The sequence below is a fragment of the Hipposideros armiger genome, unplaced genomic scaffold (genome assembly GCF_001890085.2).
Source record: "Hipposideros armiger isolate ML-2016 unplaced genomic scaffold, ASM189008v1 scaffold_353, whole genome shotgun sequence".
Lineage (NCBI taxonomy): Eukaryota > Metazoa > Chordata > Mammalia > Chiroptera > Hipposideridae > Hipposideros > Hipposideros armiger.
This window is the reverse complement of record NW_017731703.1, coordinates 956039-974979: the sequence shown is the minus strand read 5'-3', so window position 1 is coordinate 974979 and position 18941 is coordinate 956039.

The window sequence follows — 18941 nt, the reverse complement described above, 5'->3', positions numbered from 1 at the left end:
CCTATGTGTTTCCCCTATAAATTACAGAAGTTCACTGAGGAAAGGGAATGCTGTCACTTTGTATTCATCCCCTCAGCACCTTATCTCTCCCTTGTCACTTAATCAATGTCTATTTTTGAAAAATTAACTACCTATATTTATAGTTTCTACAAAGGTGAAACTCTGAGAATAGAGATAATCTATTCATCTTTTACTTGCTCTCTACCTCAGTCATGGTATTTCTTTCTTTTAATTCCACTTTATAGGAAGAGACTAGCTTTTTTTTTTAACAAATGAAGAGAGGGAGAAGAGAGAGAAGAAATAATAAAGACAGACTAAAATATTAATATTGAATTCTAGTGATAAATATATAGATTTGAACCAGTGTACTGAGTGCACCAAAATATGGCCCGAGGAACAACATAAGAAAAGCCCTGCTCTGGGAATAATCTTATGACAATAATAATAAAAGGGGAATTAATACAACAAGGAAGTTTCTAGATTTCCTTTTCAACACCTGCTCCTTTCTTCAACCCTGAAATACTGATTTGACTTCTTTCCCTCCTCTTCTTTATCTTTCTTTTCCCCCATTTCTTCCACATTTTTTCTGCCCTGTATTATTCTTAGCACCTGAAGTAGTTGGAGCCTTAAGGGCAAATGTAGTTCAGTCTAAAATGACTAGAAATTGATGTTATGGGAAAAATACACAAAGGTCTTTAAAATCCATAGTAAATTCAATTATATAGTAAAGGAAGTAACTTGTAACTGGACCTCATTTTAAATATCTTCACAATTTCCCAAATGGTCACAGTGTACCTTTTTAAAGTGCCTCGGCAAACAAAGTCCTAGATGCTAAAAAAAAAAATGCTGCTTTCAACAACGAATGAAAAGAATAGCCCTTGCTATGAGATTTGTTCCACTTTAAAATACATATCAGATAGTCTTGTTTGTAGTCAACTATCAATTATTTCTCTCAAGTATATAATACTAGCCAACTAGTATTAATTTGTAGCCTTTTTTGTGTCAAAGAGCTAATTTCTTCTCATTTCAGGGTATCCCTTCCTTGATCTATGTATCATTTAATACTCTGTGAACATCAGATTATTTCTAATAGTCTGTACAAAGAACAAGGTAAACCAGATACTTAAAGTTTAATATTACACATTTGCATAGAACTTTATAACCCCACAGTCTTGACAATGAACGTCGGGGTGGAAGCTTTCATGCCTCACAGATAGACTTTTTACAAAATCAATCTGGGAAGAATTACCATAACGCAGTTGTGCTTGATTTTCTCATGTGCCTGGTAACACCCAGAATAATCTCTAAGTTAATTCAGGGTGGCTGTTTATAGCAGAAATGTCATCTGAACTCTAAGAATAAACTAAAAAAAAAAAAACTTGGGAGGAACTACAAGCCCACTGAGTCCCTTTTTTTAAATAAATGTTAAGTGATCATAAAAAGCTCAGTGTCTCTAAGAACAAACAAAAGAACAGGCCCTCTTTTAATATGCAGATACAAGAACTAAACATTAACACTGTGTTAACTCCTAATCTTTTTTTTTTTTTACAAAATTTAATTTTAGGATCCCATTTCTCTGACAGATTGCATTTGATTCATTGTTCATAAATCAGCCCTGGGTTCTCTGGGGCAGAAAGGCCAGGCAGTCACCTTAACACAACTTCATTCTCTGTCTGAGATCTGTAAACAGTTTCCATAGGGGGAAAATAAAAGAAGGCAAAAATCTAATACATGGCTAATCATATAGGAATGATACAAAATTTGGGAACGATTTGCTCTTTTATTTCTTAGTTTGTTCAGGTGACTTTGACATGAGTAGCTCAACTGCAGAGCACAAATGCCCATTTTGAGAAAATAGACAAATGGGAAAGTGCATATTGTGTTTGGTAGAACATTCGATGCCTTCAAAGTTCCAGCACCTTTCAGCCAACCATCATGTTTTCTATCTGATAATAACTTGTTCCAAGTCGAATCACCATGGTTGGCTGCACCCTATCACACTGTTGGATTAGGAAAGTGGGACTTAGAAGTTTGTGAAGTATTTCTTGATTATTCACAAGTTAACTCCTGATTGAAATAGTCTGCAACAAAACTCCCAGGCCACCTCAGCATACAGCAGGAGCACTGAACTGTGGTTCAACAAATTGACCTTCAGAGATTACGATGCCCTTTAAATTATCACCAACATCAGTGATGCGTTTTTTTCTTGTTTTATTTTTTTGGTAGAATTTGATGCTAACCTCTGCAAAAGAGAGGAACACTACATCAATTTCATTGATAACTTTCTGAAGAGGACAGGAATAACTGATATGTGTATGTTTTAGTTAATCAAAGAAAAATATAACATTTCAATTTAATTTTTATTTGAAAGAATATATGGCTGCCTTCTTAGAATATTAAATTCTTCTGGAAGGGACAAGATCTGCTGCTGTGCATATAAAAATATTTAATATTTTTGTTTTTTTGATTTGTAAACATTCTATTAAATCTATTTGGGGGACATTTTATAATAATTGAATAATGTCAAGTTTTGACATTTCATACTGAGGTCATGTTGACTGTAAAAACATTGAAATGATATACAGCCTGAAGTGGAAGCAGTTTTTTCACTGACACTAATAAAATCACATTCTGAAAATTTCCAACTTGGAGGTAAGAAGTACTTACAAAGAATGACAGTTATGGCCATTATCTCTTGGTTTTTGTTGTAATCCTAGAAATAAAGACACTTTTGCCACTTCAGGAATTTTGATAACAGAAAAAGCATGTGTCTGAAGTGGTTTTTTTATTGTGCATGTAGATGCATAAAGTATCCAATTATGGCCTGATAGAAAATATTTGGATTTGAGTGGATGCTGCAAAGACCTCATTTATGTGACACTTTTTAAATGAGGTGTTCAATTTTTGTGAATTTTTTATATCAATATAATTTGACATTTTGGAGACAAATTTACATATTCCTTCAAAAAGTACCTGCTTTTGAAAATAGAAAAAGGTTTGGATGACTTAAGAATTCACATTTCAAATAAAAATTCTTCTAGGGCTATAGGTAAGTGAATTACAGAGATATCTTTGGCCTCTTCCTGTTGATAGAAATTTCTTCATACCAGGCACCTTTCATTCTCATTGTCAGGCAATTCTAGAAGATGCAAATGTATTTCTAATGTTGACCCAAATTTTGACATTATTTAATTGCCACCTATTTATCCATTATTTTTTATTTCTAACAATTCAGAAGAAATATTATCTCTGTTACATAGTAGAGATTTCAAATGTTTGAAAATATTTACCATTGCTTTCACATCATCAGTATTCGATTGTTTATTTCAAATACCATCATGCCCTCTACTTCAAAATCACCAGAACTGTAGAAAAATATAAACTTTTCTTGTTAATGTATGACCACAATTGTTTGCAAAGTATTTATATGATTACTATTGATTGCCTTAGAGAGATTATTTAGTGATTATTTAGCATGTGAAACTGTTTATTTTATCGCTGACTAGGTTCTAGGCTGCTATGCTTAGTTGAGTCCATTTAGATCATCCTGTATTCTGTTGACTTTTGCTTCAGGCATTGGTTATGCTAGACATATTATTTATCTATAATATTTATAATGTATACATTGGGCAAAATAAAGCTTTCCAGATCAAATTAAACAATGAAATTCCATTAAATTAATTATATTAATTTCAGACTGAGCCCATTGTCAACAAGCTATGGGATAAAGATTTTTTAAGCTGTTCTTAAAGAGTATTCTTGACAGGATAGGTGTTTTTCTCTTAATGAATAGTTAATGGGGCTTAAAGTGTGCCCTGGTGTTGAGTAGAGTATATTGACTTGATATCTTAAGTAGTAGGTAAAAATCCTGCCTTCTTCTCTAATCATGCATCTTAAAATTCCACAATCCACATTCAATAATTGTTTATTAAATATATAATATTGGAGACCCTGTATTTTTCCCATGCCATGCTAAACACAAGTAATAAGAAAGAGTTAGAAATATGCTTTTGATTTTTAAGGAGCTAATAGTCTGTCTGCTAAGGAGAAAACTATAATCAATAATTGAAATTCAAAGTTTCAAGGCAATAAGAGAGGTATATCCAAAAATGAGCAAACTAATCTTCTTGTTGATATTCAGAAAAGCTAAAAAAGAAGTGATATTTGAATGAACTATTGCAAAGGGTAAGAATTAACCATATTCTATTTTTAAGGGAACTTCAAATACAAAAAGAAACAGGTTAAAAACATAAAGATGGCAAATCGTATACTACTGCAAAAGCTAATCATGTGTTGTTTGGTGGAATCTTTAGGTTTCTCTATGTATAGTATTATGTCATCTGCAAATTATGATAGTGTTACTTCTTCCTTTCCCAACTAGATGCCTTTTATTTCTTTTTTTTATCTGATCACTGTGGCTAGGACTTCCAACATTATGTTTAATAAAAGTGGTGAAAGTGGACAACCTTGTCTTGTTTCTGACTCTTTTAGCTTTTCACCACTGAGTATGATATTAGCCCTGGGTTTGTCATACATGGCTTTCATTATGTTGAGGTGTGTTCCCTTTATTCCCACTTTGCTGAGAATTTTTACCATAAATATATGTTGGATTTTGTTAAATGCTTTTTCTGCATCAATAGATATGATCACATAATTTTTAGTTTTCATTTTATGTGGTATATCACATTAATTGATTTATGGATATTGAACCAGCCTTGCATCCCGAGAATAATGTCACTTCATCAAAGTTTATATTTTTTTTATTGTATTGCTGAATTCAGTTTGCTAATACTTTGTTGAGGATATTTTCATCTATGCTTATCATATAATTTTCTTTTTTGTAATGTCTCTGTATGGTGGATGTGCAAAAAAGGGAACTCTTATGCATTGTTGGTGGGATTGCAAATTGGTGCAGTCACTATGAAAAACAGTATGGAGGTTCCTCAAAAAATTAAAAATAGAACTACCTTATGACCCAGCAATTCCACTTCTGGGTATTTATCCAAAGAAATCCAATACACTAATTTGAAAATGATACATGCATCCCTTGTTCATTGGAGCATAATTTACAATAGCCAAGATATGGAATAAACCTAATAACCATCAGTAGACGATTAGATAAAGAAGAAGGTGTACATATATACAATAGAATATTACTCAGCCATAACAAAGAATGAAATCTTACCATTTGTGACAACAGGGGTGGACCTAGAGGGTATCATCCTCAGTGGAGTAAGTGAGACAAAGACAAATGCCATAAGATTCACTTATATGTGGAATCTAAAGAACAGAATAAACAAACCAAAAAGAAACAGACTCATAGATACAGAGAACAAACTGATGGTTGCCAGGTGGGAGGAGATGTGGGGAGTTGGTTGAAAAGGTGAAGGTATTAAGAAATATAAAATGGTAGCTACAAATAGTCATGGGAATGTAAAGTACAGTATGGGGTTATATAGTCAATAATATTGTAATAACTATATATGGTGGCAGGTAGGTATTAGACTTATCAGGGGGTCACTTTGTAATTTATATAAATGTCTAACCACTGTGCTATACACCTGAAGCTAATATAATATTGAATGTCAACTGCTATTGAAAAAAATAAATTGGCATAAAAAAGTTAATCATAAGAAAACAAGTGATGACTCCATTAATATGACAAAATAAATTCAAGATAAAAAGTATTATCAGAGATAAAGAGGGCAGTTTTTAATAGCAAAATAATCAATCATTTAAGATGAAATACTAAACCTACATATGTTTGCACCAATAACAGAATTTCAAAGTACATAAAGGAAAAAAAAAAAGGAAAAAACAACTAGAGAGAGAAAAAGGCAATCCCACATTACAGATAGAGATTTTGATATTTCAATCTTAATATTTGATAGAATGAATAGAGCAACCTTATAACCAAATTAACTTACTCAACATTTGTAGGTCACTATACCCAGCATATACAGAACATGTATTATTTTCAAGTACAAGTGAAGCATTTTCCAAGATAAACCCTTAAAAAATAAATAGCAAATAATTGAAATTATATAAACTGTTTTTTCATCACAAATAAATTAAGAATTAATAACAAGAATAAATAGAATATTCATTCTTTGGACTTGAATCATCACACTTCTAAATAACCCATGTATTATAGTATGACTTGCAAGTAATGATTTAATCATTCACTTTGATAGTCCCAGAATATAGATTAAATTATACTCAATAAAGATAGGAATATAATAAATATAAGAGCAGAAGTTAATAAAAGAGATAATTCAAAAACAATAGAAAAGTTAACTAAACTTAAGTTAGCTATTTGAAATATTTATAAAATTAATAAAATCTTATCAATACCAATGTAGAAAAATAAAAGAAAAATCATCAACATTTGTAAAAAAAAGGTAACATCACTATAGATCTTAGAGATATAAAAACAGATAAAAGAATATTTGAAATAGCTTGTCATATGTCATAATGAAAATAAATTTGATCATACAGATAAAATGGGGGAAATTCTTTGAAAAATAACATACCAGCCTCATTTCAAGAAGTAGAAGGCCTGAATAACTCAGTATCTGTAAAATAATTTAGAGTTTTAATTTAAAATCTTCCCAAGAAAAAAACTCTAGGCACAAATTCTTTTACTGGCAGAATCTGTCAAACATTAAGGAGGAAATGTTACTAGTCTTAAATAAATACTTTCAGAAAATAAATGAGGAATAAACCCTTTTTAACGAATTTTAAGAATCACCCTGAAACTAGACCCCAGAAGGATAATTCTAGAGGAGAAAAATTAAAGACAAATCCTTCTCATAGACTCAAAATTTGTGCACAAAATTTTTAAGTAAAATACAGCAATATTCAAAATTCATGACCAAGTATGGTTTATAACAGGGATGTTTATTTAACAACTAAAAGAATAACTAAGTGATTATCTCATATTCACATATGAAGGAAAGTCATTTAACAAAATCCACACCATTCATAATAAAATTTCTCAGTGAGTAGAAGAGAACATTCTCAATTCAATAAAAGTGGTCTACAACAAAAACCAAAAATAAATAACAACTCACATCATTCTTCATGGTGAATAATTGGAAACATTTTTCTTAAGATCAAGAAAAAGGCAAGGATGTCCTTTCTCACCACTTCTGTTCCATACACTGCTGAAGTGCAAAGTTTCAGCCTAAAAACACAAGCAAAAGAAATCAGAGGCACAAATATTGTAAAGAAACAAATAACCTGTATTCATATGCAGACAATACAATTGTGTACATAGACAATTCAAAGACATCTAACACACAAACAAAACTAATACTTGAATTTAACACAGTTGCAAAATACAAGTCCAATATAAAAAATAATAATAATTTATATGTTAGAGAGGAAAAATTGGAGAACAAAATGTAAAAACACTTAAAACACCATTCCAAACAAAGTATTTAGGGACTCATTAAATGAAAAATGTGCAAGACTTATAAAATGAAAACTACAAATATTGCTGAGAAAAAAAATGAAGATCTAAATCAGTGGTTCTCAACCTGTGGGTCGCGACACCTTTGGGGGTCGAACAACCTTTTCACAGGGGTCGCCTAAGACCATCGGAAAACAAAAAGATATTTACATTATGATTCATAACAGTAGCAAAATTACAGTTATAGAATAACAACGAAAATAATTTTATGGTTGAGGTCACCACAACATGAGGAACTGCATTAAGGGTTAACAGCATAAGAAAGGTTGAGAATCACTGATCTAAATAAATAGAGATCTATAACGTGATCATGGGTTAGAAAACTCAATGTTGCTAAAATGCCAGGCTCTCCAAGTTGATCTACAGATTCACTACAATTCTAATCAATATACTGACTGGCCCTCTGTTTTCCTGTAGCAAGGAAGTACATTTAAGACTGTTATCATGACATGCAAAGGACCATAGGTAAGTAAAACAATCTTAAAAGATCAAGTTCGAGCATCTAAAGGATAACTTTGCTGGATCTGGGTGGTGAGCACAGAATGTGATATATAGATGATGTATTGCACTATTGCACACTTGAAACCTATCTAACTTTACTAACTATTGTCACCCCAATAATTTCAATAATAAAAATAAATACATACATACATACATACATACATACATACATGCTTTTTAGAGAAAAAAATGTAAAAAAATATAAATATAAAAAAGAACAAGTTTGGATAACTTTGTAAAGTTTTCTATAAAACAATACAGTTTGGTATCAATCTAAGAATTTTAAAAATATCAATTAATGAGATATAATAGAAAGGCCATAAATAGGCATATGGTTGATTTTCTACAAACATGCTAAAACTATTCACAGGTAAACACATTCTTTTGAAGAAATGCTGCTAAAATATTTAAATACCTGTGTGGAAAGAAAAAATAAACCTAAAATTCTAAGTTATATCAAAATTGGAGTTGATATATAGTTTCTCATGGAAATCATGTGATAATATTTTCATAGCCTTAATATAGGCACAGTTTTCTTATTCAAGACACAGATTTAAAAAACAATAGTAATAATATAAAATGAATACTTCTTATCAAAAGCAGCATTCAGAAATTTAAGAATATATAAGTGGTATGAACATCTGAAAGACAAATTGTATCTAGAATATATAATGACTCCCATAAATGACAATAATTTTTAAAAGTAGCCAAAGGAAAAAGAAAAAGGGCAAAAAACTTGCTCAGATACATTACAAAAGAAGATATCAGTCTGACTGATAAAGTCATGAAAAAAAATACTCAACATTATTAGTCATCAGCAAAATGTAAATTAAAACTAAAATTAGATGCCACTTCACACTCACAAAAGGGCCAATATTATAAAACTTCACAATGTTGACAAAATGACAACAGGCAAGGATGTGGAGTAACTGAAAATCTAATATATTGCAGGTGACAGTATAAAATGGCACAATTACATTATTTTAAAAAATCAACATCTAGCAACTAAAACATTCAAGTAAACTTCAAATTTATGTATGCAAAAGAATTCTACAATATTTTTCATAACAACTTTATTCATAATAGTCACACAATTAAAAGAAACCCCAATTTCCGGCAATAGCAGAATGGATAAGCAAACTGTGGTTTATTCATAGAATACAATAATCATCAGCAATTAAAAAGAAATAGCATAGGGCTGGCCGAGTTGTGCGTTGGTTAAGAGCTGGCTTGGGACACCAGAGGGCCCCAGTTCGGATCGATCCCACATATGAGGGCCAGTGACACTGCCCTCCACAGCTAAGATGCTGAGCAATAGCTCAACCTGGAGCTGAGCTGCCATGAGTCGCCAGCGATGGCGCAGGCTGCAGCCCCTGTGGCAGTGGGTTGCCATGGGCTACTGTGTGTAGCCAGCAGCCAGCGTGAGTGGCCAGCAGCCGCTGTGAGCGGCCGTCCAGAAGCCGGCGACTGATCTGCCTCACCCGGGAAGAGCACAATGATGGTGCCAACTTGGGCCAGTGAAGCAACGTCCTCCACAACTAGACTGAAGAACAAAACGACAGCAACTTGTCTGTTCCACTTCCCCCAACTCCCCAGCGCTGTTCTTATCCCCCAATTTCCCAACAAAAATGTTAAAAAAACAAAACAAAATGACATATTCATACTCTCAACATGAATCTCAAACACCATCTTGAATAAAAGAAGCCAGATAACAAAATTATATATTCTATATGAATGAACTATGTGAAGGTCAAGATTAAGCTAAATTTATCATGTTACAAATCATAACAGTTGATTTGAGAGTTGAAAAGGATTGATTGGAAACATGAACAAAGGAATTTTCTAAGATGATGGAAATATTTTACATATTGATTAGACTGTAAGTTACATAGAAAATACATTTGTCAATACCCATCAAACTGCACATTCGTTATCTGTCCATTTAACTATTTAAAATATTTTCAACAAATTAGAAGTAAAAAATAGTGAAATTACAATTATACCAATTTACCAGGGGTGCCAAAAAAATGTATGCACATGACTTGTATTCATCTTTTGTTATCAATATATATTGAGTACTACAATTTTAATACAGTTTTTCCTTCCTTAAAATGTGTATACATTTTTTTGGTACCCTGTGTATTTACATATAAAAATCTATAATTTATATATAGCAATTATATAGTATATAACATTTATTTTTATATAGCAATATATAATAATATGATAGAATATTAAAGGAAAAAATTTGGAAATGTGCAGGCTGCTGAAATGTGTTATTTTCTAAGAAATTGGAGAAAATGCATAATTGTGAACATTGTTGACATTACATACAGAAGTATATGCGGTAAAAACCTTGAAAATAACTGAGGTTTGAAGGAGTTCATAGAGTATTCTTTCTCATCTACCCTTCATAATTTGGATCCAATTAAATGATAAATGCATATATCTAGGAAACAGATCAAAATACCTATTTTGTTATTTACGAAGCTAGACTTGATAATGTAAATTGGATTAGTGACAATAAATGGACATTGGAATTCACGACCCTAAATTAAATGTAGATGCTTACCCAGTTACTGGTCAGCCACATGCCCCATCCTGAGTGCAGGGCCTGTCCCCCTAAAATGACTGTATAGCCAACAGAAGATGAACATAAAGGATGTCTTCAGGAAGAAATATTTTTAAAAGGGCGATGACAAAAGGAAGAGTGGGAGAGGGAGGAGAAGAAAGAGAAAAGGCAGAAGGAAGAAAAAAAGGGAGAGAAATTTCAGTGTGGCTCGGTAACTGGAAAGAGAATTGGAATTTAGATATGAAAATTATGTATTATTAGTGACTCTTGCAAGTTGAGAATTATAGTAAATTTGGAATCCCTCATATCTATTTCAATCTCCATTTTGAATAAATCAATTTTCTCTATCTTTTCAATGGTGATATGTTTATTATACCTGAATAATATAAACTAATTTCACCCCTGCTCAAAATTCACATTTATTTTAGGTATTCTTATTACTATGATTGATCTCATAATTTATTCTATAAAGTAATTTAACAGAAGGGTCTGTATCTTCCATTTTTTCCCCCTATATTAGTGCAAGTTATTGTATCCTACACACACTAGTGTTAGGGAATATAGTGCTAGGAGTATAGTAAAGGAATTCCCTCAACAAGTGTTAGGGAATAAACATATCTTTTTGTTCTAGGTATCTTTTCTCTTGAGGAGCAGCTATGTTCAGAAACTTGACAAAATGACTACCATCTACAATTCGGCACACGTATGCTCTCTAAATTATAATTTGCCTTTTAGTAATGCAATAGTATTGTCTAGTGTCACTGTGTTTTTAAAATCACTCATTCATTTATTCATTTAACAAAGATTTATTAAGCACCTAACATGAACCAAGAATTATTCTAATTACTCAGGACAAAGTCCCCCTACTCTCAAAGCTTACTTTTGAATTGGCAAGACTAAAAGTAAAGAAAATAAGGAAACACAAATATTCTTTATGTCAGAAAGTGGCAAGTGATGTGATGAAAAAGAAAAGTGTGGTGTGTGGCTATGGTGGGAAGGTGCAGTCTTTTAGAAGACTTGGGCCTGGTCCACAACGTCAAGGGAAAGGACATAGGGCTCAAAGGAATCTCACCATTTAACCACATGATCTATCAGAGCTATCAAAACGTGTAGCCCATAGGAATCTAATTAAATGTGCTCCTTTTGCCAGCAAATTGTTTCAAAATCAATGAAATATGAACGTCTTTGAGTTGGCTATACGCTCTCCAATTTACTGCAAGCACAACAATTCCATTTCTGTTGCTGGATTTAAATCATATATTTACTTTACCTGTCAGGTGCCCATGGGCACTGAATTTGTTACCTTGTGATATTAAGTAATTAATATTTAAATAAATAATGCTGGACCTGTTGATATTAAATTAAATAAGACATATAAGGAATAAAAGAGAAATTGATGAAATTTAGATTTGAAAGGAAAGCTTTTGGAAGTTTTTTGGGGTTTTTTGCCTGAATAATTAAAATTATGTTTCATATGGTCTATATTGTGTGCTGAACCTTCTTTGCATCATTCATTTCTCTACACCTACTTTTTTTTTAAAATTGGTTTCAGGTGTACAAAACAATGTAATAGTTGGACATTTATACCCCTCACAAAGTGATAACTCTCCTCACCTAATCTACTACCCCTCTGACATCTTATATAGTTGTTATCTCTACACCTATTTTTATTGGCCACTGATAATAATAGAAAGCCATTTCCATTCTAGATGATGGCCTTGTCCCATATCTAAATGATACATAGCAAGCAGCTATCTAAAACAAATTATGACAGTTATAATCTGGAAGCTCCACCTAGTTCTGTGTTTTTTTTGTTTTTGTTTTTTTGTTTTGTTTTTAAAGATTTTTTTATTGGGGAATTGGGGCAGGGGAACAGCATTGGGGAGGTGGGGAAGGGGAACAGACAAGTTGCTGTCCTTTTGTTCTTCAGTCTAGTTGTGGAGGACGTTGCTTCACTGGCCCATGTAGGTATTATCATTGCGCTCTTCCCGGGTGAAGCAGATCGGTCGCCGGCCATTGGACGGCTGCTCACAGTGGCTCACAGCAGCTCATGAAAGCTCACGCCTGCTGCCTGGCAGTCCCACTGCAGCCTACACTGTTGCCGGCGACTCATAGCAGCCCAGCTCCAGGCTGAGCTGTTGTTCACCATCTTAGCTGTAGAGGGCGCAGCATCACTGGCCCATGTGGGATCCAAACCGGGGCCCTGCTCAGAGCTGGCATCCCAAGCCAACTCTTAACCAATGCGCCACTGGGCCAGCCCCTCGTCTTGTGTTTTAATGGCTAGGAAAAGAGGGTTGCAATCCATTTTGAAAAGACTATTGAAGGTAGTACTTGTTATTTTAGGAAAGTTTCAGAATCTGAGTTGTATCTAGAAATGATTTTTGAAAACATAGTTATGGATTGTGGTGCTGGGACTTCACTCCTCTGTGATTTCACTCTGTCATACCTATGTTGTATTAGTGACATAGGCTCTTTTGAGACTTGGAAAGAGTGGCTGTGTCTTAGGTGTTTTTTTTTCTCATTGTGGGTTGTCAGTATATTTTATTTAAACAGTGGGGCTGATGAGCATGGTGCTGATTCTTTTACAAATTGGAATAAAGTCTTTACTTACCATAGCAACCACTGTAGAAGAAGATTTAAATGCCAAGACTGGCACAGAGTTTACAGTTGATATAATCATGCCAAACAGTTTGCAATAAGACCCTGTGTATTTATTTTAAGATTTTTGTATCATGATAAGAATAGTTAATGTACTAGGAGTGGTGTTTGTTTTTAATCAGCACACATGAATATAATCATTATCACCACCATCATCAACAACAACAAAAACTATGTCTAGTGCTTCTATATAGGACCCAACACTACACTTAATGGAACATTTGATTACATATTATAGAATGTTAACCACACAATGATGTAAAAGGCTACTGATGCTTACATCATACACACAGTATACACCCATAATTAAATGTTGTACACAAAGGAGAAAAAAACATATCATGTACATAAACAAGTCTGTTCTCAAAATTATAAATGGTTAGATCATTTTAGAAAGAACATGATTAAAAATGTTATTACCAACTCAGTGTATAAGTGAGAATAGATTATAAATCATCCTTATACATAGACATATATGCTTTCAATACATTTTATCTTTCAATATCTCTTTCCTGTTTGCTAGAACTCTTTCCTTCATTTATATTACTTTGGGAGTCATAGATTTTTCCATAAAGCCTTCACATAGTTAATTAGAAGGCTCGATCTTGCCTCAAGATGCAACTTGAACATTAATGAGAACAACAATAAAATCTGGCCAGAATGGGGGTGGGGGGGGGAGTCTCTTATTTCCAGAGTTGTCACATTATGGTATCCAAAATGTCCAGTATTTAACAGAAATTTATAAAACACACAGAAATAGTTAAATATGGCATATAAACATAAAATAAAACCAGTCAATTGCACCGGTCTCTCAGGGGCTGTAGAGACTTTAAAACAGCTAATATGAATATGTTACAGTAAGTAAAGGACAACACACAAAGAATGAAACAATATATCATGAAACGTAGAGTATGAATAAAGGAATATAAATTATATTTAAAACTAAATGCAAATTCTGAATTTGAAAATACAATAACCAAATGGAAATTCACTAGAGCAAAAATCACTAGAACAGATGTAAACTGTAAGAAGAATCAGTGAACTTGATTATAGATAATTGAGAGTCTCCAGATTGAGGATCAGAACTAAAAAGTATGAAGAAAAAATAACAGGCCCTCAGAGGCCTGTGGATACTATTACAGGTGCCAAATACATATAACAGAAACCCTTAAAGGAGAAGAAGAAAAAAAAGAGTGGGAAAATGTTTGAAGAAATAATGAATGAAATATACCAAATTTGATGAAAATAGTAATCTGTACATCCAAGATGCTCAACAAATTGCAAGCAGGGTAAACTCAAAGATACCCACAATGACTTCTAGTTTCAGTTCCTCATGAAAGAAGCTTGGAAGTCTCCACTTCACTCCAAGTAAAAAGCAGAACAGACTGAGAAACAAACTCCTCTTAGATCCATAACAGAGAGGAGGACACAGGGCAAACCACTACCCCAAAACTGGAAAGACAGATCGGCAAATATTAATACAAGCAGTCATGACTCACCAGCAGAAACCAACACAGGAACCTCAGCTGTTATTGATGACTTGCTAGAGGCTCAGTGTGTAGAAGTCTGAGAGCTAAAAACTCCTGGAGGAACTTCATAATGTGGTTGAGATTTAACTTCAGGAATTCAACCAGATTCCCACAGTAAATATCAGAGAAAAATTCCCTCCCTCCAGTAGGGAGAGGGGAAAGGAACTGTTTTGAAATATGCCAGAGCACTCTGTTCTTAACAAGGCCTGCCCTCAGGGGAAAGAGTTAATCAGAGCCTAACAGGTGGATATTATCAGAACCAAAATTACTGGGGAAGGGAAATATCCAACTCCAGGCCTCTCTAGTCATCCTATGTCACCAAAAGGAAAGGAAACATCACTGAGAAACACTTGGGAAGTTCACAGTCCAGAAGCGTAGGCTCACTGAAAGATGGAGATATAATAATAGAACCATAAAGCATTCCCCCTTCCCTCACACCTCAGCACCACATTACTAACAGCCTATTATAGAAGCTCCCTTTACCCAGTACAACTGTACCAAGTATAGCAATCAATTAAAAATTCCAAGGCATACCAAAAGGCAAAAAAGAAAGAGTAAGCATCAGAGCCTGGAGTATATTTTTATAATTGTTTATTTCATGTTTAGTTATTGTTGTTAATCTCTTGTTATGTCTAATGTATAAACACACTTTATCACAGGTATGTATATATAGGAAAAAACATAGTATGTTATGTATAGATTTTGGTACTATTTGCAGTTTCAGGCATCCACTGGGGGTCTTGGAATGTATCCTCATGAAAAAGGGAAAACTGCTGTATATTGCTTTATATTAAGATGCAAATAGTAATTCCAAAGTCAATTACTAAGAAAATAACTCAAAAATAAAGTAAACAAGGGAAATAAGATATTGCCAAAAAATTAAAAACAAAAAACAATTTAATATAAAAGCAGACCATAATAGAGAATTAAAGGAAGAAGAACAACAAAACATAAACAATGTATAGAAAACAAGTATCAAAGTAACATTTAAATGTAAATCCTACCTTATCAGTAATTACACTAAATGTAAATAAATTAAATGCTTCAATAAAAAGTCAGATATTTATGAGATTAATAAAAAAATAATCTAACTATATGTTAGCTACAAGAGAAACACTCTAGACTCACAAACAGAATAGTTTTAAAGTAAAAAAATAGAAAATAATTATATTATGCAAACAGTAATCAAATAAGACTGGAGTGGTTATATTAACATAAGGTGAAATACAGTTTAAGAAAAATTGGTATCATAAAGTCACACATTTTATAATCATGAGCGAATATATGTATCAGGAAATTATAATAACTATAAACATATATGCACCTAAAACAAAGCACTCAAATGTATGTATAGAATCATTGGGTTTATGTTAATGAGGTGACTTTTGGAAAGCACTTAAAGATAGGAACTGATTGCCATGGGAACCACCTATGATTAATGGGTTGGAAATTTCAGTCTTACACTCTTATTTCTGGGGAGTAGAGAGAGGTTGAAGGTAGAACCAATAGCAAATGGACAATGATTTAAACAATTATGCCAATGTAATGAAGCCTCCACTAAACCCCAAAAGGACAGGCTTCAGAGAGGTTTGGGGTTAGTGACATGCGATGATTTGGGAAAAGCGTCAGGCCTAGAGAGAGCATGGAAGTTCCCTGCCTTTTCCCCATACCTTGCCCTATGCATCTCTTCCATCTGGTTATTCCTGAGTTATATCATTTTAAAAAACAGGAAAAAAATTACATTAATCATAGGAACAATGAGTTATATAACAGATGAATTGGATAAATTTCTAAAAAGAAAACTGTAACTAACTTAAGAAAATACAGAAAATCCAAATGGATCTATATCAAGTAGAAATATTAAATTAGTTAGTAATCAAAAAACTATCCCTGGGCCGGCCGAGTGGCTCAGTTGGTTAAGAGCTTGCTCAAGGGTTTGAGCTCTGAGCAACAGCGGTTCGAGTCCAGCCCAAGCTGAGCTGCCACTGAACTGCCAACAGGTGGCAGGCTGGCTCAGCTTAAAAAAAAAAACAAAAAAAAAACTATCCCCAAACAAAAGTCCAGGCCCAAATGGCTTCATTGTTGATTTCTATTAAATATTTAAATAATAATCAACAGCAACTTTTCAGAAACTCTTCCAAAAATTTGAAGAAGATGAGGAAACATTTCCCATATCATTATCTGAGACAAGTATTATCCTGATACAAAAAAATTAAAAAATTAAAATTAAAAAAAGACACCACAGAAAAGAAAACTACAGACCAATATCCCTTTGGAATAGAGATGCAAAATATTTCAAAATTTACTAGCAGGTCAAGTCCAGTAACACATAAAAAAGGCAAGAGGGGCCGGCTGAGTGGCTCAGTTGGTTAAAAGTTGGCTTGGGTGTGAGAGCTCTGAGCAGCTTGGCTGCCAGTTAGGTTCCCACATGGGCCAGTGACACTGCCCTCTACAGCTAAGATGGTGAACAACAGCTCATCCTGGAGCTGGGCTGCTGTGAGTGAATGGTGATGGCGTAGGCTGCAGTGAGGCTGCAGTGGGCTGACGTAAGCTACCATGAGTGGCTGGCAGCCAGCATGAGCGGTCATCCAACAGCTGGCGAGCAACTGCCTCACCAGGGAAGAGCGCAATGATCACAATACCAACATGGGCCAGTGAAATGATGTCCTCCACAACTAGACCGAAGAACAAAAGGACAGCAACTTGCCTGTTCCCTTTCCCCAATTCCCCAATGCTGTTCCCCTCCCCCAATTCCCCAATAAAAGCTTTAAAAAAAAAAAGAAAATAAACAGTGAACTTATCATACACATGCAAGATTTGTTCAACATCTGTAAATCAATCAAAATAACAGAACATATTAATAAAACAACGAAGAAAACAAAAACAAAACAAACATGATCATGTCTATAGATGCAAAAAGAGCATTTCAAGAAAGACAACATCCATTCGTGATAAACATAACCAACAAACTTGGAAAATAAGGAAATTTCCTCAAACTGAAAAATGTCATCTGATAAAACCTACAGTGAACATCATACTTAACTGGAAAAGTTTCAAAATGTTCTCTCTAAGATGATAAAAAAACAAGGATGTCCATTTTCGCCACTTCTATTTAACACTTTGAACTTCTAGCCTGGATAATTAAGCAAGAAAAAGAAATAAATGATATAAAAACTGGAAAGAAGGAAGTAATTTTATCTCTATTTGAAGATGGTATGATTTTATATATGGACATTCTTAAGGAGCCCACTAAAGACTATTAGAACTTATACACTAATTCACCAAAGTTGCAAGATATGCAATCGATATTAAAATTTTAATTGAAAAACTACATACTATCAATGACAAAAATCTAAAAATAAAATGATAGAAAAACCCCATTTACAGCAACATCAACAAAGATTAAATACCTAAGATGAAAGTTAACAAAATAAATGCAAGACTTGTTCACTGATAACTACACACAACACTGTTGCAAGAAATTAAAGATCTAAATAAATATAAAAATACCCATATCCATGGACCAGAAGACTAAAAATTTTAACATGGAAATACTCCACAAACAGATCTACAGATTCAATGCAATCCCTATCCAAATTCCAGCTACCTGGCTGTGTTTTTGTTTGTTTGTTTTGTGGAAATTGCCAAGTCGATCCTAAAATTCATATGAAATGCAAGGTACCCGGAATAGTTAAACCAATCCTGCATATGAAGAACACGTTTGGTAGACTAAAACGTCTCAATTTCAAAACTTATTACAAAGATATAATAATCAAGATTATGTGGTACTGGCATAGGATAGAGATCTAGATTGATTGGATAGAATTGAGAGTCCATAAAAAAAACTGTTACAGGGCCAGCCGAGTGGAGCATTGGTTAAGAGCTGGCTTGGGACGCCAGCCCTGAGCAGCAAAGCCTTGGTTCGAATCCCACATAAGGGCCAGTGATACTGTGCTCTGCAGCTAATACAGTGAACAACAGCTCAACCTGGAGCTGGGCTGATGTGAGATGCCGGCAACGGTGTAGGCTGCAGCCCCTGCTGCAGTGGGCTGCCATATGCTACCATGTGTGGCTGGCCGCCAACATAAGCAGCCAGCAGCTGGTGTGAGCTGCCAAGAGCCGCTGTGAGGGGCCGTCCAGAGGCCGGCAACCGATCTGCCTCACTCGGGAAGAGCGCAATGATAATACCAACATGGGCCAGTGAAGC